The sequence below is a fragment of the Mustela putorius genome, unplaced genomic scaffold (genome assembly GCF_011764305.1).
Source record: "Mustela putorius furo isolate JIRA1106 unplaced genomic scaffold, ASM1176430v1.1 tig00003923_pilon_pilon_pilon, whole genome shotgun sequence".
Taxonomy (NCBI): Eukaryota; Metazoa; Chordata; class Mammalia; order Carnivora; family Mustelidae; genus Mustela; species Mustela putorius.
The window spans coordinates 10,802,399-10,825,186 of record NW_025422068.1 but is presented as its reverse complement, the minus strand read 5'-3'; the positions used below and the strand labels follow the sequence as shown (position 1 = coordinate 10,825,186).

The following is a 22,788-nucleotide window of genomic DNA, read 5'->3' as shown; positions in this document are numbered from 1 at the left end:
GTATTTCAGGAGATTTGCAAAGAAATCTAAAGCAACTCTGTTCAAATGGGAGTTTCACTATACATGGCTTTTTGACTCCATATGTGACTGCCTTTCTTTTCCTACAACAGTGAAACGCTTTAAAACTTGATTTTTGGCCAGTATAAAAGTTTTATGTGGACTTTCATGAGGTTTTTGATCCATAACCTAAAAAAGGAATCACAAACATGAAGAATCTCCCAGGTAGCTCTATTCCATCAACATGATTAGCTACCAATGTAAACAGTTATGAGTTTGGGGCAGCAACTGGGTTCCTCCATATTATCAAATCTGTATCAAAGGTGCATTCTAAGCCACATCATCATGAGTGTGTGTTACAATGGAAGTGGGGGGGGGTAGTGAAATGAAGAATACAAACAAGAGTAAAACATACCTGTATCAAGAAAGATGGGTTTACATTCATCTTTAAGGCTAAAGCTTCCTCATTTATAAAATAATATCTAACTCACAATTTTGGTACAAGGATTAACACATGTAAAGCACAATGCCTATCACATCGTTAGCATTCAAAAAAGCTATTTTTTTTCTATGACTACATATCTCTAAGTCTGAGTTTCTCCAGTTTCCATAAAATTAGAAACGAAGTGCTAATTCTTTAGATGTCCCAAATACAGTTTTCACGTTGCACAATTTTAGATGAAAACACATGAAGAACTACTGTTCCACAAAACATGGCAGTTAGCTTCACCAGATCCTGCTTTGTGAAGCTGTGGTCTTTGCATGCAACTATATACAATCTCATGAAAGAAAAAAATGCCCCCCAAAAACCTGAGTGCAAATAGTATTTTTTACTTAATGTGGATAAATCTTCATTTCTGTTTGGTCTTCAGTTAGCAGGGACTCCTCTAGTATCTTTTTTTGTCTATCCCACCACACCTCCCCCACTCAAAATCTGCCTAGGTAAAAAATCTATATACAACAGCTAGATGTATCCAAAGAAAAACCTCTAATACTCTTTTTGGATACAAAGATCACCAGCCTATTTTCTTTTTGTTAGATCACCAGGTGCTTGCTTTGTAAGGCATTTATTTGTAGCAACTAACTTTGAAAGAAAATTACTATGCCTGATGATTCCTTCTTTGCTACTATTCTACATTTATGGGTACCTGGGTGGCTCAGTTAGTTAAGGGACCAACTCTTGATTTCGGCTCAGGTCATGATCTGGGGATTGTGGGATTGGGCCACAGGGCTCCTTGCTCATCGGGGAGTCTGCTTGGGATTCTCTCATCCTCTTCCTCTGCCCCTACCCTGCTCTCTCACTTGCACTCTCTCTCCAAAAAACAATAATAATAATAAAAGTGCATCAAACATTTAACTCAACTTTGGACTGCTGAGCACAGGACAAGTACAAACTTAGCAAGGTGTATGAAAAGTAAATTTTTAGTCTTCCACTAACTTAAGACTGAAAGTTCTAACATTATGATTTTACATCAGATCCACCTCCAATAAGGACATTTTCCTGTTTCTGAACTTCCATAAAATTCCACAAAGAACATAACTTTATGTGACCAAATAAAAAGGCAGTCATTTAAGCCAATACATGAGGGGAAACTCAGAAATGTAAACATACATATTATAAATTTATTTCCTGTTTTGGACTTAAAAGAAAACATAAGGCTGGCAACCAATATAGGTGTCTACCTTCTCTCAACCCTGTCTCTTCTTTAAACTATTACTTTCTTTTCCATTTTAAACTTTTCAAACAGCAGTCTGACCTCCCATTTTTCTTAACCTCCCATTTGCTTAAAACCTAACCTACAGTGACTTCTACCTCCCCAGTCCCAGAAATATTTGCTCTGCTTATATTCAAGTAACTGCCGTATTCTACTAAACCATTCTCAGAACTCATCCTACCCTAAACCTGGCCATCATTTGTCACTACTGAGAACTCCCTCTTGTTCAGCACTCCTACCTCTCCTGGCATCTGTAATTTTGCTCACTCCTATTCTCCTACCTCATTAACCACTTTATTGCAGTCCTGTCCAAAATGTAATGTTGGCTGCTCCTCAGGATTTCGTTGGTCCTTTTCTCTTCCTGTTGTATACAAAGCTGAGCTCCAAGAGTGTGTTTCAGCCTTAAGGGTATGTATACTTTAATTCTTCTCAACAGGGGCCATAATTCTCAACTGATTCTCAATTGGGGACCCTACCTCCCCGAAAAAGGTGAAAAGCATTTGTTCATACACTCTTCCCAAGTGAACTTCTAACTTCCAAAACTAACTATATACTGACCAAATCTATAAAATCCCCAACCACTCTCTGGTCCAGAAACCTATCAGACATATCTACCTAAATATCCCAAAGGCTATGTGAAACTTAGAATCAAAAGCAAGCTCTTCTACTTTTCTTGCCCAAATCTGCTCTTTTTCCTCTACTTTCCAAGTTAAATCATACCAAGTTACCCAAGATAAAAAACTTCTGAATGGTACTCTATTTTTATAAGTCATTGTTTATCTGTCCCTAATTCTGATATCTTTCAAAATTTATCCTATTCTTTTCCAGCTCCTACTATGTCCTTGACCTCTCACAAGGACTTAAACGAACTCTCTGGCCCCAGTTTCTTGACCCGTTTCATCCAATCTCCATATTTTTACTATGTGACTCCTGAAAAAGTGTGTCACAATTTCCATACCCCTATCCACTTAACCTCTCAATGGATTTCCATTAAAGTCCCCACACTTCAAGAAAAAGCCTAAGACTATTCACCAACTGTTTCTGACCACTCTTCCTGTCCCTCGCATCCTGGCATCTTATGTTAAGTTGTATGTAACCTGACTTTGCACAGGTCTCCCCACCATGAAAAGTCCTACCTGGCCTGACAAGTGCCTATCTGCCCTTCAAAATTCAGCTCAAAGACCTCTGAGATGACTCCATCAAGTTTCCCAAGCAGAATTAGCTGTTCCTTCCTTAGCGGGCCCCAAATGCTTTGTATATATTCCTCATTACTGTATAACCTGATGAGTGCTTTATTGGTTCATTCGGCTTTATACCCCACTATAAATCCACTTGGGACAAAAGACCATAAGCCCCACAAGGATAGCAAGTCTATACATGGCGCCTGACATATGGGTGTCTGTGTATTTTTGGAACTGAGTTTTAGCACTATTTTAAAATGCTGTATTCAAGTATAATTAGTTCTGCTATACTGCTTGTTCTGAAATATGAATTTGTTCCAATGTGATTGATATACCAGGGAATGTGAGCACAATGCAAAATTCTCATTTGCATGCCATTTCCCATTTGCATCTACCACATTACATGAAGGTAGAAAACTGCACCCAGCTGAACTGAGCTGTGCAGAAATACACAAAACACACTCACCTCAAACACTACCCGCCCCCTCAGTTCTCCCTGTGTGACATGAGCCACACCCACCCACCCACATCGGTGTTACTTGAACATTCCCTTTGATTTCAGGTAACCTGCCTTCTACCATTTCATAGGAACTCAAAAGCAGCAAACCTTTTCATGCCCATTTCCACAAGCAAACAAGGTCTTTCTCAATGTAAAGTGCCACATTTATTATAGTATTTATGTATTCCTTAGCCATTTCATATGTGTAAAACCATTTTCACCAAGTTTGTTTTTAACAATGAACCACTAAGTCTTTGAGCATTGTGTTTTGATCTCATTTTCCCTGCAAGCCTGTAGTTTCCAGTGTACAATTATGCATACCATGGTAACTTTCAGAACCTATATCCTGCTTCACAAAAGAATGGTCTACACCAACTATCAGCTGTATGATGAGCTCTTAGACTTTAAGAAAATTTCAATGTTCAAACTGCAGTAAATTACTGGAGAGAAAACTCTGCCCAAGTTTCACATACATACAGCTCATGTCCCAACTGACTATTAGAACAGTCACAACCTTTAAACCTGGTGCCTCTCACTTCTGGTAAACACTTTTCTCCAGCTTGGGCTCCACAGTCCGCCTAAGCCTAACTAACTCAAAAAACAAGTTCTCCCTGCCTGAATTTTCAAGTATACCATATTATGGGTTTCATTGTTTTGACTGCTTTTTGTGTGTGTGTGCTGCCATTTTTTTTTAATTTATTGTTTATTTTTTTTCACCATAACAGTATTCATTATTTTTTCACCACACCCAGTGCTCCATGCAATCCGTGCCCTCTATAATACCCACCACCTGGTACCCCAACCTCCCACCCACTCGCCAATTCAAACCCCTCAGATGGTTTTTTAGAGTCCATAGTCTCTCATGGACTCCCCTTCCAATTTCCCCCAACTCCCTTCTCCTAACTCCCCATGTCCTCCATGCTATTTGTTATGCTCCACAAATAAATGAAACCATATAATTGACTCTCTCTGCCTGACTGATTTCACTCAGCATAATTTCTAAGGAAGATGTTTTGACTGCTTTTAACTTCTTCTAAAACATCCTGACAGTTTGATTTTAAATTACTCTGTACTGTAGAGCAATCAGCCAAACCTTCAAGTCCATTATAAAAGGAACCACAGAACACAAAAAACACTATACCCAAGTTAAAAAGACTTGAGAGTCACTAACCCCATACTATTTTCCTATGTAGGGAATCATTCAATCCTCCACACTGATCCCATAGTATATAAATCACCTTGCTCACCTAATAAAAATATTTTGGCTCCCTTCTTTTGGGATAAAGATATGAACTTCAGTTTTAGAAGAGCAAGCGTGGTCCTTCAAAATCTAGGACACAGCTTTGCAGGCTCATCTCCAGTCCCTCTCTTTTTACCAGTATCACCTCACGATGGGCCGTACCCTAACTTCTGGTACCTCATGCACCCACCATTCCCTTGTTTGAAATGACCCCCGCACCCCAGTTTGACAAACACCTATTCTGTGTTATTTTCTGTAAACTGGTACCACACCTTCCACAAATTCATTCATCCTTTCTTCCACTCTCTCATAGCATTTTCTATGCCTACAACACCTATAGGCTACAGAGTAAAAATGAAGAATTCATTTCTGAATTTTCAGGGTCCGACGCTGTGTCCAGCATATACTATTCCTTGACACATAAATGAAGTTATCAAGAAAATATAAATGGATGAGGGACAGGTAAAGACCCCACAAGGGTAAGGTTAAGACAATGCATATATGAGTCCATTTTGGACCCAAATAACTTTCTCCTCTTTAATTATTAAAATACAAAAATATAGTGAATTCCACTCTAATGCACCAGGCTCCGTGTACAGGTCTACAGTTTAATTCATTTGGTATTTGATTTCGCAGTGTTTTCTTAACCACGCTTTGTTGTAAAATGGCTACCTTCATAAAGTGAGAAGCAGGCAAGGTTAAAGAAAAAAGTGTACCAAAGAGGAAGCTAAGGATTTGAAAACTGAAATTGAAACTTTTTTCTAGACAAATAACAAAGTTCCATTCAAAACAAAAAAGTGTACATACCCACAAATCCAAGTCTCTTCTGCATTAAAATACATATCCTTAGCCAAACCTATTTGGACTTTTCCAAAGTGATAAACACTTCAAAAGCAGAGTTTCCCAGTGTACCCTGCACCTGGGAAAGTTACAAGTGCGAGAATACTGGTCACTCACCCCTCATGGCCCAAGGGCTACTGTGAGGGCACTGACCATCTATTCCAGTATGCCTTACATACATGATCCCTTTCTACTGCACTACGATAAGAAAACCCTTATGCTTCACAGAATATAAGAAGGTTAATGTGTGTATTGTGGGATGCCTAAGCACTGATCAAAAGGCGTATTTATGCCTTTTTTTTTATGCCTTTTTTTAAATTTGCAGTCAGGACCACATTGTATAACCAACCCCATCTCTAGTCAAGAGAATATAGTCTGAAATTTCCCAATAATTGTAGTTTTAATGTGCCACCAAGATTTAAGAAACCTGAAAACACCTACAAACCAAACAGGCATTCAAAAGGGCTTCTTCATCTACATTAGCACAGATCAAGATATTTCTGAAACTCTGCAAGCATCAACTTCCAGAACGAATCTTCTCAGTCTCACGAGAAAATGTCTTCTACCGCACCCTTATTTCAGACTACTTCATTTAGTATCTTGTTCACCTGTGAACTGAAGAGACACAATGACCACAAGTAACTTCTACCCATTAAAACACCCCGGCCCTCCCCAAAGAACTGATCTTCAGCAAATACCTCACATTCTCCTGTGCTTTCCCTCCTAACTGCAAGCACCTTGGGCGAGTCACGTAAACCTTTCTGGGTCTCAGTTTCCACACCGGTAGCTTTTCAAAGATTTTGTTTAGAGCAGGTTGATTGGACTAGATCACTGATCTAAAAATACTGAGCAATTGTCATTCTACAGTCATCACACTCTGAAGACGTGGTAACTGCTCTGACAACAACTACAAAGAAAGTCTTCAGAACCTTTTGACACATGACCACACCGGCCTCGAGCGCCTACAAAACTGTTGTGAAATGGTAAACCCTAGCATGCTGTGATAAAAACCCAGCATTACTGCGGCCCCATTTTAGTTCTCACTTGTTCATATTCCCTTCCTTCCTGAGCAAAGTCAAATCTCCAGACACAAGAATGCAAGAAATTCCACACTAGCACTAGTGAGACAACCCACCCAGAAAACAGGTAAGTATGGGAACTCAAATTCAAGCAGACTGTTTAAACCGGGTCAGCTTCACCTGGTAAATCCAAGAAGGTCAAGCAAGAGGACTATTCACAATGTTGACATCTGCTCTAACAGTTAAAGAAAGGGTCACAGGTGTTGGAGAGCAGACTCCCTGGGGAAGCGGAGGGAGGGGAAAGAGTCAAAGCGCGAGCGTGGGGGGGGGGGTGTCCCAGAGAAAATGACCATTGGCGTTTAGAAATAAAAAGGGAGAGGGGCACTTGTGTGGCTCAGTGGGTTAATTAAGCCTCTGCCTTAGTCTCGGGTCATGAACTCAGGGCCCTGGGATTGAGCCCCACATTGGGCTCTCTGCACAGCAGAGAGCCTGCTTCCCCCTCTCTCTCTGCCTGCCTCTCTGCCTACTTGTGATCTCTCTCTGTCAAATAAATAAAATCTTTCAGAAAAAAAAAAAAAGAAAAGAAAGAAAGAAATAGGGAGAGACGCGGGTTGGGGTTACGGGAGAAAACTGCTTCAAAGTAATTAGGGCTGCCTCCAAGCTGTGAGCAATACTAGAAATCCCTTCATCTGGCGCTAAGTGCCTCTTCAGCCAGGTCCTTGTCACTCCCATCCCCTCCCTGGAAATCTGCGTTAAACTGAATTTTAAGTACTTTTGGGATGCGGGGGGGTCAACAGTTGGTTTCCCGCGTTGCGGTAACTGCTAAGTTCCACACTCCACGACGCACGGTCCCACAGGGCCACTCCGCCAAAGTTGCCAACCATCCTGGCCAACAGTCCAAGACACCCCCTCGCCGCCTCCCGGCGGCCGCAGCCGGGGTCCCCGGCCAGGGCGCCCCGTCCCCGCCCCCTGCGCGCCCCCGCCCTCGCCGTCAATCAACGCCCCCGCTCCCCGGCCGGGCGCGGGGGGCGCGGCCTACGACCCGGCCGAATCACCATGGCGGCGCGTACAGAGGCCCCCAACAGCCGCCAGCTCTGCCGCCCACAGAATTCAAGTGGCTCGCGCCACGGCCCCACGCGCCTCCGTCCCGGGCGGCGCGACAGAGCTGGGGCCCGTGCGTGGCCAGTGCGGGGAGCAGCGCCCGGCCGGGCCTCGGGCCCCGCTCGCTCACCTCTCGGGGTGCGCCGCCTTCCTCCGCCGCTGCCGCCGCCTCCTCCCTGTGAGTGCAGCGGGGTCTGACCTGTGGAACCACCATACCAGTCCCGCCCGCTGCTGCAGCGCCGCCGCCGCCGCTCCTCCGCCGCCTCAGCTGCCGCTCTTTGTTCCCCCTCCGAGCGCCACCGCGTCAGCCGCCCGCCTCAGCCGCCCTGACGGGCCGCCACTACGCCCTCCCGCCCTGTCGGCCCCCGGCCTCGCCCTCCTCGCTGCGCCCGCTGCCGCCTTCGCCTCCGCGCCGCCGACGCCGCCGCCACCGACGCCGCCGCCTCCTCCTTCGCGCCCCCCTCGTTTTCATTGAAAGCAAACAAGCATCATGGCGGCGGCCGCCGTCCCCCAGCCAGCAAGCTCCCGGACAGCCGCCGCCGCTCCAACATCCCGACCGCCCATTGGCCGCCGCCGCCGGGCGCGACCATTAGTTGTCCGGAGGGGTGGCTCGCTCCGCACGCCGCTCGCCAAGCCCCGCCCCCTTGCGCCCCCCGCGCTGGGCGAAGGTGGGCCGGCCCGGCGCGAGCTCCTTAGCGCTCCTCTCTGCGGCTTCACTCTTGCATCTTCCCCGCTCCGTCCTCTTCTTCACCTGCCTCCCTTTTCCGCATCTATTCCCCCCGCCGCCCTTTTTGGGCTTGGGCTGCTCACTTTTGTCTCCTCTCTCCGCTTCTTGCCCTCGATCCCCTGCGCCTTCGTTCTCCCGGCCATCGCGTAGAGACGCGCACCGACTCTCCGACTGGACTTGAGCCAGCGCCTGTGATCCGCCTCGAAAGGAGACACTCGGTCGTGCACAGTCAGATGCGTGATGCTCCTTCCTGCCTGGAATATGCAGAAAAACGTTAATTAGCGTCCCCTTTCGGTCCCGTAACTTAAGGGACAGTTCTGCTGGTGGGATCCCAGCCCAAGAAACTGTCCGCGGCTGCCTTCAGAAATCCAGCGGTTCGGTGCAGGTGGTGGTTGGAGGTGAGCAGAGATCGATGGTAATGGTGCGGGCCTCGGTGCACGTTAGCTGGTTAACCAGCTGGTTAGCTGGTTGAGGCCCTGCACTGCAGCCAGAATGTCGAGATGTATCAGGCTCCACCCTGCCCCGAGTAAGCTCCCAGTCTAGGAAAAGAGAGAGACACCCAACGAACAAATTCTCTATAGAGACCCAAGCCAAGGGGCGTGGTGAGGAGGAAAAGGATCGCAGTCTGCCCACTACAGGGCAAACGAGGATGGGCCACGGTCTCCTTCCTGAAAAATCCACCCTGGAGAAGTGGGTATGAAATGGGTTCCGGGAGTGAACAACAGCAACAAAGTGAGACACCCCCTCCCTGAAGGCCGACTTGGGCTACGAGGACATGGAAATGGGTGGCTGCTTCCTGCTGGGGCAGCAGAGAACTGGAAGAGCAAGAAGATTGGAGGACCAAAGCTGTTGGAATTCTGTGCTTGCCTCTCTCCAGCATGACCCGTATTCTTCCAAGAAATCAAGTGACAGCCCAGTCTTCAAGTGCCAGAGGACCGTGGACAGGGCAGGGCAACACCAAAGCCCCAGGGGGTGGGGGTGGGGTGGAGATTGAGAAAACAAGTGCAGACTGACCTCTGGGCATCCCTCCACATCCTTCAACCCCAGGCCTCCCAGTACTGGCCCCATGCAGTCCCTGCTATTCAGTATCACCTGGCTGAGGGGCTGACATCCATCTGGGTCTCTAACCCCATTTGAGTAGTGCCCTGGCAACCTGTGTTCTAGCCTGAACAGAGGAATGACTTTTTGTAATTCATCTGCTCAGAGGAGACTACTTTTTACAGTTGGCACAGTGTGTATGGAGGAGGAGAGTCCGCAACCAAAAACTTCATGCATATTATATCTCATGATTCTGGTGCCTACCTAGGCAGTTCTGCTGGTCTCACTGGGGGTCTCATGTCTATTTGTGAGACGGTGGCTAGGGATTGAGTGTCTGCCACATCAGGGCCCCCCAAGGAGACCTCTATCTGTATAGTGTCTCATCCTCCTGCTTTTCTGGGGCCTCTCCCCACCCCAAGGATGTCCTAGCTAGCAACCCAGGATTCCACAAGGGGGGAAGAGGTAGCAGCAGGCCTTCTGAGGAATATCACATTCTTGGTGTTCTATTGGTCAGAGCAGTCACAAGCCCAGTCCAGATTCAGGAAGAGAAGACAGAAGCAAGGCAGGAGCTGCACACACATACAGGGAAGATGGACTTACCTGGGGACATCCCGGTAGGCTAGGTACCAGTGGCCCTGCCTGAGCACATCCTGTTCTTTGAAAAGAGAAACCATCAGATGTCTTGCCTTCTCAGATTCACATTAAAGAGCCCCTCGTGTTAGGCAGGACCTCCCATTGCAAGTTATAAAACCCTAACTCAAATGGGCTTTATGCAGAAAGAGATCATTATGCCTTAAGGTGTCCCATAACTGAAAATTTCAGGCATCATGTGATGTCATCAACAATCAATATCACTTACCCACCCCTACTGTGCTCCTCCACACAACTGTCCCCACACAGGCTTTGTGAGCAGGCAGGGAAGATGGCCAATAGCATCTGCTTTAACCATATTCCACCAGTTTCTCTGCATGGATAGAGAGGGTACCTCTTTCCTCATTGTTCCAGCAAAAAGTCCAGGACAGGCTCTCATTGGCTTGGCCTTAGCCCCATCTCTTCCCCATGCAGCAGGGTGTGAGGTCAGCCCCACATGAACCAGATGCATTGTCTCCTCAGGTACCCCCACCATTTTTCCCTCCATAAGGACACTTAGTAGATGATTTTCTCACCTCCCCTGCCAGGCCATGAGCTATGCGTAAGTCTGGCTCATGTTGTTGCCTTCATACCACCAACTGGGGCTACTTTTGAGGCTTCCCAACCTGCAGGTTTTCCCAGTTTCTTCCTCTATTATGAGAACCTTACTGCTCAGGTCCAGGGGTAGGCATGAGACCCAAGCAGGACCCATCTGGGATCGATTAATGAAAATAGGAAGAGAATCCTGGCTCTACTGGGAGGCTAAGTGAGGACAGTATGAAATGGTGGCGACCAGCGCATCTTCCCACCATGTGGAGAGATGACAGATGATAAAGAGAGAATGTCTTGATGACACAAAGCCTTGGTGCCGGATGCCAAGGTCCCAGTTTTGGTAGTCTTCCTTTTAGCCTGTGACCTTTCCCAAGGACATGTCTGATGAATGCATTTTTTGCCTGAGTTGAGCCTCTGCCACTTGTGATAAAAGTACTTCTAATCTGATGCTCACTTAATTGAATAGTGGGTGGGTGGATAAATAGTAAAGACAGACAGCCAAATACCGGCCCTGATCACCGATGTTGCTCTAGTGTCTATTTCTCACACATGGCTGGAGCATTGGAATTCAAACTCAGGATCAATGTAGGATCCGGACCATAACTTTATGGGTCCAGCAACTAGAGTCATCAAAAGATGGGCAGAGTTGGTCAAACTGACTATAGTAACTAAAATTCACAGGAGGCTGTCTAATGAAACAGGTTCCAAAGTTTATTTGCAAGACAAAGCCAACCACTGTGTGACCAGAATGTTTGCTGTGGAAGATCTGCACATCTTCAGCCCATAAGGAAGTACAAAGTCATACCAGAGGTTGCTTGGTGAGCCCAAAGTATGGATCCTGGCCACTCAGCTTTGACAGTCTGTCTGATGCCTTCTCTCAGGGCGGAGACTTGCTGGCTAGGGACCAAAATCCCTTATCCCCACCCAGTGTAGAAGACATGGATCCACCCTGGCCATCTGTCTCTTCTCCAGCCCCAAGGCCTCCAGGCCACAGTTTTCTCCATATAGGTCCTTTGCCCATTGTTTTAACCTGCAACTCAAACAGCTTACAATAAGAAAGTAGTAAGAAAAAAAAGATAAGAAAGTAGTTCCCTGGCCCAAATGGCTTTAGAAGGCCAGGAAACAGACACAAGCTTTAGGTGTGGCTTGATCTGGGGGCTAATGCTTCTCTCAGTTCTGCTCACCTCCACATTGATTCTATCATCAGGGGCCACCCTGAAGCAGAATGGATCCCAGCTCCTACCAGGTCCAAGCCCAGTGGGAGAGCTTCCCTCAACAGATAAATAGACATCCTGGATCTGACTATCCTCTTCATGCCTGAACCAAATGTCATGTTCAGGTCAATGTTCTACCCTGGCCAGGAAGAAGTCACACACCCACTCTTGGATCTGGATTGTCTTCAAGCTCACTCAAAGCACATATGGAAAGAATTGGGGGGTCCCCAAGAAACTGAGGATACTTTTGCCAGAAGAAAGGAATGATGCAGGAAGAAGCAGAGGTCTACCAGCTACAGCTGCTCGGATCCCCTGCCAGCTGCTTCTCCAAGAACCCATCCAGTCCTGGTCTCACTCCTAGTACAGAGTGAGGAGAAGGTGCTTCCATGCCTGAGAATGTGGGAGGCGGGGTGGGGCTCTTCTGGTTCAGAGCTTGGATGCACTGAGAATTAGAGAATTAATGGGAACAGGGAAAAGCTGCAAATCCATTTCTGTTTTTAAGTGTATGTTTTTGTTTTTCTGAGACCAAAACCCCTTTTTCCCTGTTATAAAACTAATTTGCAGTCATGGTTTAAAAAATAGTTAAAACCAAACAGCAGAAAGGCATGAAGAAGAAAGTAGATGTTTCATCTCTGGCCCTGCTCCAGCCACACTCCCTAGAGATTTGAATTGATTGCAATTGCTTTGGCCTTAAATAATGAAACAAAACAAATAAACACACCCAAACACCTTCAAGTATGCTTACTGGATGAGGTACTCTGAGACTGAAAGTCCAAATGTAGGGCAGCCATTAGGGTTATTTGATTTAAAGCCTATGGGCAGATTAATCACTGATACTACTCTGGACAAAAAATATTTTGGGCTCAGTGGATTAAGCCGCTGCCTTCGGCTCAGGTCATGATCTCGGGGTCCTGGGATCGAGTCCCACATCGGGCTCTCTGCTCAGCAGGGAGGCTGCTTCCCTCTATCTCCCTCTCTGCCTGCCTTTCCGTCTGCTTGTGATCTCTCTCTGTCAAATAAATAAATAAAATCTTTTAAAAATATATTTTGTTCCTTTGCTACTTATGGGATATGTGGGGTGTTGGAGTGATGCCAGGAGACTGAATGTGGGTCCGTCCAGAGATGGTTGGGGCCATGGGGTTTCTTTGGGGGGCAGGGGGGGGCTGAGGTGACAAAAGTCTCAAGTTTCTTTATGAACAATTTGATTTGTGGGTCACTTTCTGAATTTATTAGGATTTACGATTGATTCAGTTTCTGGAATAGAAACCTGACTCATAATTCAAGCAGAAATAGGAACTTACTGCCTCAGGGTAATGCTGGCTGCTCTAATAAATAGATACAAAATATCTTGCTTGTGTAACAATCCTTTCAGCAGATTACTTTCTTCCATGTAGAAAGATCTGGAGACTTAGGCCCCTTCGTCTTGTGGCTTTGTCATCCCCTAGGACAAAAGTTCTTATGGGGGGTGGGAGAGGGCCCATATACTCCTAAGGGATCTGTGCACAGACCTCAAGGTGGGAGGCTGTGTACCCATTTGAGAATATTTTCACATTTCCTGCTATTTTGAATCTAGGTAACAATCCCAGGAGAATGAGTAGTACCTGTTAACTATCACCAGTGGAAACCCCAGCCTGACAGTTCAATATCCTACCATAATCATTGGTGAGATCTTCTCCCGCACACACACACACAATGAAGTTTTTTCTTTTTTGATTAGGGTGAAATTCACATAACTTAAAATTAACTGTTTGTTTGTTTGTTTTTTAAGATTTTATTTGAGAAAGAGAGGGAGAGAGCACAAGCAGGGAAAGTGGAAGACAGAGGGAGAGAGAACCAGACTACCCACAGAGCAGGGACCCTGATGTGGGGCTTGATCCCAGGACCCAGGATCATGACCTGAGCCAGAAGCAGATGGTTAACCCACTGAGCCACCCAGGCACCCCAAATTAACCATTTTAAAGTGTACAATTCAGTGGTATTTAGTATATTCACAGTGTTGAACAACCCTCTTTAGCTGGAAAACATTGTCATCATCCTAACCGAAAATGTTGGGGATATCTTGAACTATCATTTTCATTCAACTACTACTTTGAAAATGTCGTAGCTATTAGAGCCTCCAGTAGATCTTGTTACTTGATATGCTATTCAAATGCATAAATATTATGCCATAATGCTTAGAATATTTTGGTAACTGTTTTTTGGAGTAACTGATTTCTTTTGTAATCCTATGTATTTTATTTTATGCTTTTTACTTAAAAAGAAACATTGTTCTGTACAAGGTTCTATAGACTTTACTAGACTACCAAGAAGCCTCGTGGCATAAAATATGTCAAGAATCCCTGCTCCAGGCTTTGAAGCCCTCTGTATCTACCTGGTAAACAGGACAGAGAAAGAGCTAACTCAGCTTGAAGCCACCCATAGCACTCCTTCCCACACTCCAGTGATGAGAACTAGTCACGTATCCCACCAAATGCAAAAAAAGACTTGGGAAAGATTTCACAAGCTTGGGAAAGAACTTACTTGATTCTGCCTGAGCTGATTCTGTCTCAGCAATTAATCTATACAATGGAGGGAACAGCATGAATTTTGTTGAATGAACTTCTCAGCCATGATCACCCCACTGGGTACCAGATATCCACATGCACACCTCTTCCAACAAAGCATACCTCCTCTTCCTGTCCCCAAGGAAGGTCCCATCTATCGCTGCCTCCTTCCCTTAGTCTTTCTGTTGTCCTACTACCTGGAGCTTGAAGCTGCCATCTTAGACCATGAGAATGAGCCCATGAAGTCAGAATAAAAATGGAAGCTGGAAGAAACCTAGTTTCTGAGCCTTTTGTGGAGGAGAGGCACCATACCAGCTCTAGACTGAATTCCTTCAGAATCGAGCTGTGTATTTGGCAGGAGATAAGATTGATGTCCTGCCATGCACAAACCAAAAACTTGCTGACAGAAAAGTAGATCGAGAGTGTTGCCTTCCAAACTAAGTTGATTATTTAAAAAATAGCCTCTATTTCATTAGGTTGTGAAATTTGGTGATGAGCAGACCACAAGAGCAAACAAGGAAATGACTCAAGTCTTAAGATTTTAAAACTTTGTCTAGGCAAGATCTTTGGCTATGAGTACTCTCATATGGAATTAATAAAGCACAAATAGAATGGAAGCCTAGTAAGTTTTGGAGGGAAATATATTGCCAAGGGAACAACCAATATGGCCCACAACTCCATTATTTAACCCTGAAAGCAACACCCAGTTTCTCAAACCTGCACCAGCAGGAAGCAGGCACTCTAACTCCCAAGTCGACTGTGATCACGAAAGAAAATAGACCTTCCAGAAAGTAAGGATAAAGCTATAGAGGCCAGTGGGCAAAGGACTGCCAGGTGGTTGGGCCAATAACTTACTCTACCTCCAGAGAAGTGTTCCTAGAAAACCAGATGGGCAAGAACCAGTGACAACTGGGTAGCCACCATCCTCTCACTTTCCTCTTTTTGAAGTTTTTCCAGAGGCCAAAAGGGTAAATTGTCCTGGGACCACAGGATAACTCTTCTAAAGGAATAATAATTTTTAAAAAGCATATATATATATATTTTTAATGTAACTGATGCCAATTTCTGATTTTGAAATTTGGCCTTGCTTATTTTCCTTCATAGGAGTTCCATTTCCACTTAAAAAAATAAACAAACACTTCTCGGGGTACCTGGGTAGCCTAGTCATTAAGTGTTTGCCTTTGGCTCAGGTTCCTGGGATCAAGACCCGCGTCAGTCTCCCTGCTTGGCTTCTCTCTCTCTCACTCCCCCTGCTTGAATTCCCTTTCTCACTATCTCTCTCTGTCAAATAAGTAAAATCTTAACACACACACACTCTTCTCATTTTAAGTTAATTATAGAATCACATGAGATTGCAAGGAAATGTGCCAAGAGGTCCCATGCACCCTTCACCCAACCTCCCCCGATGCTCACATCTTGCATAGCTATAGTACAATGTCAAGACCAGAAAGCTAACAGTAGGCACAAACCACTGAATTTGACATTTGGATTTCACCAGTTTATATGCATTTGCATGTGCAAGCATGTGTGTGTGTGTGTGTGTGTGTGTGTGTGTGTGTGTGTGTAGCTCTGTGTAATTTTGTCCCATGTGTAGCTGTGGCACAATCAAGATAATTCACCTCCATACTTCCTTGTGCTGCCCTCTTATAGCCACATCCTTCCCTCCCCCACCCATCCCTAGCCGGGGTCAACCACTTACCTCATCTCTCTAATTCTGTTCTCTCACAAATGCTAATAGATGGAATTATGCTGTGTGTATCCTTCAGATATGGCTTTGCATGACTTCCTTGCTGTTCATTTGTTTTGTCGCTTTTACCACTGAGTTGTATTCTACTGTAGGGACATACCACAGTTTATTTAACCATTCATCAGCTGAAAGACAATAAAGTCATTTCTAGTTTGGGGCTATGATGCATGAGGCTACTAAATATTCATGTGCAAGCTTCCGTGTGAAAATAATTTTTCAGTATTCTGTGATAAAGTCTCAAGAGTGGCATTGCTGGTGCATATGATAACTACACTTTTTTAGTTTTAAAAGGAACTATTTTCCAGAGTAGCTGAATGTTAATATATACAGATAGATAGATAGATAGATAGATATAAAAAATAGGGGCTAGAGCAGACAAAGGGAGTAGGCTCTCCACCAAGCAAGGAGCCCGATGCAGGACTCGATCCCAGGATCCTGGAATCACGACCTGAGCCAAAGGCAGATGCTTGAATGATTGAGCCACCCAGGCATTCCTAAGAGTGGCTGTACATTTTAACTGTATTCCTTTAGGGGAGGCCAGACATAGGTCAAGAGAGAAAAAACAAAGAATTTTATAGTATTATTGCTCAAAGTTCAATGAGGAAGATGTGCACTCCATGTTGGGCCACAGAGGGAAACACCAGGATTGGTCAGGAGGCAGCGAGAGGGGACAACTGTGGTCAACACCTTTGTTGTGATTTCCGCAGGAAAGAATGGGCAAGGCAGGGTAAACAAGTTTTGGAGTGGCTGATTTGAATCATTTCAGTGGGCTCCGGGGCATAGGGGCTGCCCGGGGCTGGCCCTGGGGTGACAAGGACAGGTGTATAGTGGTCAGCCCAATAAGAACGTAGCTGGGATGTGGGCATAGTTAGATTCCTGGAGAACGGACTAGTGTCCAGCCAGAATTTTTTTACCCAGACAGTGTTTTCTAAAAATTATATGACAGTGTATTATGTCACATTTCTCACCAGTGATGATGCAGTTTCTCCCCATCTTTATTAGCATTTCAGTTATTACTAGTTTGATCATTCTGATAAGTATGTCTCCTTGTGTGTGTGTGTGTGTGTGTGTGTGTGTGTGTGTTTTAAGATTTTATTTATTTGAGAGACAGAGATCACAAGCAGGCAGAGAGGCAGGCAGAGAGAGGAGGAAACAGGCCCCCTGCAGGGCAGAGAGCCCATGTGGGGCTCGATTCCAGGACCCTGAGATCATGACCTGAGCTGAAGGCAGAGGCTTTAACCCACTGAGCCACCCAGGTGCCCCTCTCCTTGTGGTTTTAACTGGCATTTTTCTACCCGTGAGTGCTGTTGAACAGCTCTCCATTTGCTATCTGCTTCTCTGCCATCTCTATATCTTCTTTGATAAAATCCCCCTGTGTGTCTTTTGCCCATTTCCTAATTGGATCGTTTGTCTTTTTAATGTCAGGTTTTTAGAGTTCTTTATATATTCAAGATACAAGTCCCCTGTCAGATATGTGACTTGCAAATATTTTCTCCCAGTCTGTAATTGGTGTTTTCATACTTTTAACGGGGTCTACTGCTGAGCAAAAGTTTTTAAAATTTGATGAGATCCAATTAATCAATCATTCCTTTGATGGATCATGCTCTTGATATCAAATGTAAGAACTCTTTACCAGAATATTTTGCCAGAGCACAGAATATTTTCTCTAATTTTTTTCTAGAAGTTTTCTAGCTTTACACCTTACATTTAAGTCCATGATCCATTTTGAGTTAAAATTTGTATAAAATGGGAGGCTTGGTTCAAGGCTTTTATTTGTTTGTCTTGGCTATGGATGCCTAATTGTTCCAGTTCTATTTACTGAAAAGCTTGTCCTTCTCTCCTTGAATTGCTTTTATTCCTATCTCAAAAATTAATTTGGCGTGTTTATGTGGGTCTTTTAAAAAATTCTGTTTCATTGATCTGTGTGACCATACCTCTGCTGATATCACAGTGTTTTGATTACTGTAACTCATGTTAACATCCAGAAGAATGATTACTCTCGCTTTCTGTTTCTTTTTAAAAATAGTTTGGGTGGCTCAGTTGGTGCCTCTGGCTCTGGTTATGATCCCAGGGTCCTGGGTCAAGTCCCATGGTTAGCTCCCTACTCAGCAGGGACCCTGCTTCTCTCTCTCTCTCTCTCTAACCCTCTGCCCACATGCATGCTTTCTCTCTCTCAAATAAATAAATAAAATCCAAGGGGCGCCTGGATGGCTCAGTGTGTTAAACCTCTCCCTTTGGCTCAGGTCATGATCTCGGCGTCCTGGGATCGAGCCCCATGTCCGGATTCTCTCCTCGGCAGGGAGCCTGCTTCCCTCTCTCTCTCTCTGCCTGCCTCTCTGCCTGCTTGTGATCTCTGTCAAATAAATAAATAAAATCCTTAAAAAATAGTTGGGGCCATTGTAGAGCCTTTCCCTTTCCACATAAATAGTAAGCATTTTTATACCTATAAGATTAACCTTGCTGAAATTTTTATAGGAATTGAGATAAATCTATAGATCAATTTGGAAAAATTGACATCTTTACCATATTGACTCTAAAATCTTAAACCTGGTATGTCTCTCTAATCTCTCAATTTCATTTATCAGCATTTTATATTTTATCCTACAGATCTTCTATATGTTTTACTAGATTTATACCTGAGTATTTCATTGCTTTGAAGCAATTTTAAATAGTATTTTTGATTTTGATTTTTACTTGTTTAGTGTCCGTAGGTAAACATATATTTGATTTTTGCATGGCAATTTTGGATTCGGCCATCTTACTGAACTCACCTATTAGTTCTTGGTGATTTTTTTGCCAATTCTTTGGAATTTTCTGTGTAGACAATCATGTTGCTGCAAGTAGAGACATTTTCATTTCCTCCATTGCAATCCGAATGCCTTTTTGGTTTTGTTTTTTTCTTGCCTTGTCGTGGTGGATAGAACTTCTAGATCTCTGCCACATAAGACTGGGGAGAGCAGACATCCTTGCCTTGTTCTTAATCCTATAGGGAGAGCACACAGTCCTCACCATTATGTTTGATGTTAGCAACAGGCTTTGTAGATGCTCTTTAAGAAGTTAAGGAAATCCTTTATTTGGTATACTGAGAACTTTTATCAAAATTTGATGGTTGAATTCAAGAAAAAGCACCTTTCCTGTGTAAATTGATACAATCTTTCTTTCATGATTTTCAAATATTGAACCAACCTCACCTATTTGAAAGAAATCCCACTTGGTCATGGTGTATTAGTCTTTTTATGCATTCTTGGGTTTAATTTGCCAAAATTTTCTTGAGGATTTTTGCATCTAAGTTCATGTGGGATGTAGGTCTGTAGTTTTCTTGGTGTGTGTTATATTTGTCTGATTTTTCTATCAGAGTAATACTGGCCCAGAAAATGAGTTCAGAATGGTCCCTCCTCTCCTGTTTTCTGAAATAGATTGTGTAATATTGATGCTAATTGTTTGAATGTTTGTTAAAAAAACAAAAAACAAAAAACAAAAACTTCCATGAAACTATCTTGCTTAGAGATACTATTTTCCCCATTCTTTTACTTTGCACCTGCCTACGTTATTGAGTCTAAGTTGAATTCTTTATACACAATATGTAGGTGGGTTTTGTTTTTTTTTAAGATTTTATTTATTTGACAGGGAGAGAGAGGTCAAGAGAGAGCGCGAGTGCACATGAGCAGGGGCAGAGGGAGAGGGAGAAGCAGGCTTCCTGCTGAGCAAGTAACTGGATGTGGGACTCGATTCCAGAACCCTGAGATTATGACCTGAGCCAAAGGCAGCCGCTTAACCCACTGAGCCACCCAGGCGCCCCAGGGTTATTATTTTTAAACCACTCTCCCAAATCCTTTCACTGGCAGATTTAAACTATTTACATTTGAAGTAATTGTTGATACATGAGTGGCTTAGTCTGTCACTTTGTTATTTGTATCCTGGATGTTCACCCTCTTTTTCTCAGTCCTCTGTTTCTTTTTTCTTGCCTTCCTATCAGTGCCCTGAGCATTTTTTTTAGAGTTCCATTTTGATTTCTTGATCAAGTTTTTTGAGCGTATCACTGTATAATTTTCTTAGTAATTTGCTAGAGGAGTTATCATATGTGTTTACATATGTAAGTTAATCATAGCCTGCTAGTGTCAACGTTTTTATCATTTTGAGCAAAGTATAGAACGCTTACCTCCACTTAAGTTCCTTGATCTTTCCAATTTATAAAATGTAATTTTCTGAAGTATTCCTCCTATACCCATTGAGCGCCACATCAGATTATGCTGTAACTTTTGATTCAACCATAAATTATGATGAAGAAAACTCATGAGGTGAGGAACATTCTATTCTGTTTACCCATTCCATTGTTTTCCTCCCTTCTCTGAGGGCCCTGGTTTCCATTGTCCCTGGTTTCCACTGTCATCGTTTTTTTTTTTTTTTAAAGAAAGATTTTATTTATTTATTTATTTATTTGACAGAGAGAGAGAGAGCAAGAGCGTGAGCACAGGCAGGGGAAGGCAGGGGGGCAGAGCCAGAGGGAGAAGCAGACTCCCCGCTGAGCAGGAAGCCGGATGTGGGACTGGATCCCAGGATCCTAACATCAAGACCTGAGCTAAAGGCAGACACTTAAATGACTGAGCCACTCAGGTGCCCCAAGATTTTAGTTTTTTTAAGTAATCTCTACACCCATCGTGGGGCTTAAACTCATGAATCAGAGATCAGGAGTCACATGCTTTCCGGACTGAGCCATCCAGACACCTCTAGCCATTCCTTAAGGGTAGGTCAGCTAGCCACAAATTGTCTTAGTTCTTCTTCACCTGAGAATGTCTATTTCTCCTTCATTTTGGAGGGACAATTTTACCAGATGTAGCCCCTGAGTTGACCATTTTTCTTTCATGTGAGAAATCACCCTCCATTGAATCAGTTTTCCTTTGTGGGGCAGTACATCTTTTCTCTTCAGCTGCTTTTAAGATTTTTTTTGGGGGGGGGCTGCGTGGTTCAGTCGGTTAAACATCTGCCCTTGTCTCAGGTCATGATCCTGGAGTCTTGGGATGAAGCCCTACATTGGGCTCCCTGATCAGTGGGGAGTCGCCTTCTCCCTCTGCCCTTCACCCCACTCGTGCTTTCTCTCTTTCAAATAAATAAGTAAAAAAAAAAAAAAATTTAGGGGCACCTGGGTGGCTCAGTGGGTTAAACCTCTGCCTTTGGCTCAGGTTTGATCCCAGGGTCTTGGGATCAAACCCCACATCAGGCTCTCTGCTCAGCAGGGAAGCTGCTTCCCCCTCTCTCTCTCTCTGCCTACTTGTGATCTCTGTGAAATAAATAAATAAATAAGCCTTTAAAATTTTTTTTTCAGGGCACCTGGGTGGCTCAGTGGGTTAAAGCCTCTGCCTTCAGCTCAGGTCATGATCCCAGGGTCCTGGGATCGAGCCCCGCATCCGGCTGTCCGCTCCGCGGAGAGCCTGCTTCCTCCTCTCTCTCTCTCTCTCTGCCTACTTCTGATCTCTGTCTGTCAAATAAATAAAATCTTTAAAAAAAAAATTATTTTCAAGTAAAATCTTTTTTAAAAAAGATTTTTTTTTCTTCACTTCAGGTTTTCAAAATTTAATTATGGTGTGTCTTGATGTGGAGTTCTTTGGGTTTTCGTATTTGGGGTTCTCTTCAGTTCTTGAATCTGTAGGCTTGTATCTTTCTCCAAGTTTGGAAAAATCTCAGCCCTTATTTCCATGAACACCTTTGCAATTGCACACACTTTCTGCCTATTCTCTGGGATGAATCCTTTATTATACCCACAGGTCCCTGAGGCCCTGTTCGTTATTTTTTCAGTCTTTTTTTCCTCTGTTGCTCAGACTGAGTAAGCTCTTTCAGTGTTCAATCTCGCTGATTCTATCTGCTTTCACTTCTACTCTTCTACTAAGCATGTCCTGTAAGTTTTTATTTTGGATGTTGTATTTTGTAGATCCATAACTTTCATTCAATTCTCTCTTTTTTACAACTTCTCTTTCTTTGCTGAGACTTTCTATTTTTTCCTTTGTTTCCGGAGAATCTGTAACTGATTGTTGAACCGTGTTTTTTCATGCTGGCTCCTTTAAAATCTCTCAGATACTTCCAACACCTGCTTTATTTCAGTATTGGCCTCCACCAAATTTCTTCTCTCATTTGGCCGTCCTTGTTCTGGGAATGACAGGTGATTTTCTACAATGCTCTTCATATTTAGATTATTGTATGAGAGGACTTTTTTTTAAATTTATTTATTTGAGAGAGAGATCGTGACAGAGATAGCGAGAGAGAGAGCACAGGTGGGGAGGAGAGGGAGAAACAGATTCCTAGCTGAAGCGGGACCCCACCAAGGCAGAGCTCTATCCCAGGACCCTGAATCATGACCAAAGCCAAAGGCAGACACAATCAACGGAGCCACCCAGGCACCCCATATGAGGGGGCTCTTAATGCCACTTAAATCTTCTGGGTCAGCAGGCAGTCACTCAATTTAGTATGCAGGTTGAATCTACTTTCACAGACTTAACTCTGACAACAGGACAGTTTCGTTTTCCGAGACTTTTCAGTGCCGTTCTGGTTGGCTTTGTTCTTCTGGTGCTCCTGGCCCCCTGCTCAGTGCCAGCTAGCCTTTGTAGGTTTGACTGGCATTTCTGGGTGACTTGTTTGCAGGGCATAGGGGTGAACATAAGCCACTGGACCTGACTCTCTCCACTGGGCACAGAGCGGGGAGACATAGCTGCTTTCTGTGTCATTGCAGGGGACACCCCAGTCCCTGCTTGGG

General features: G+C 44.1%; 1 protein-coding gene across 1 annotated transcript in view; it reads right to left on the bottom strand.

The window, feature by feature from the left end:
* CNOT6 (CCR4-NOT transcription complex subunit 6) overlaps window positions 1-8,142 on the bottom strand; it is a 70,066-nt gene extending 61,924 nt beyond the window's left edge. The window contains exon 1 of the mRNA XM_045069244.1: window positions 7,723-8,142. The gene's annotated coding sequence lies outside the window, so the exon portion shown is untranslated. The remainder of the gene's footprint in view (window positions 1-7,722) is intronic.
* Window positions 8,143-22,788: the final 14,646 nt, after the last annotated feature.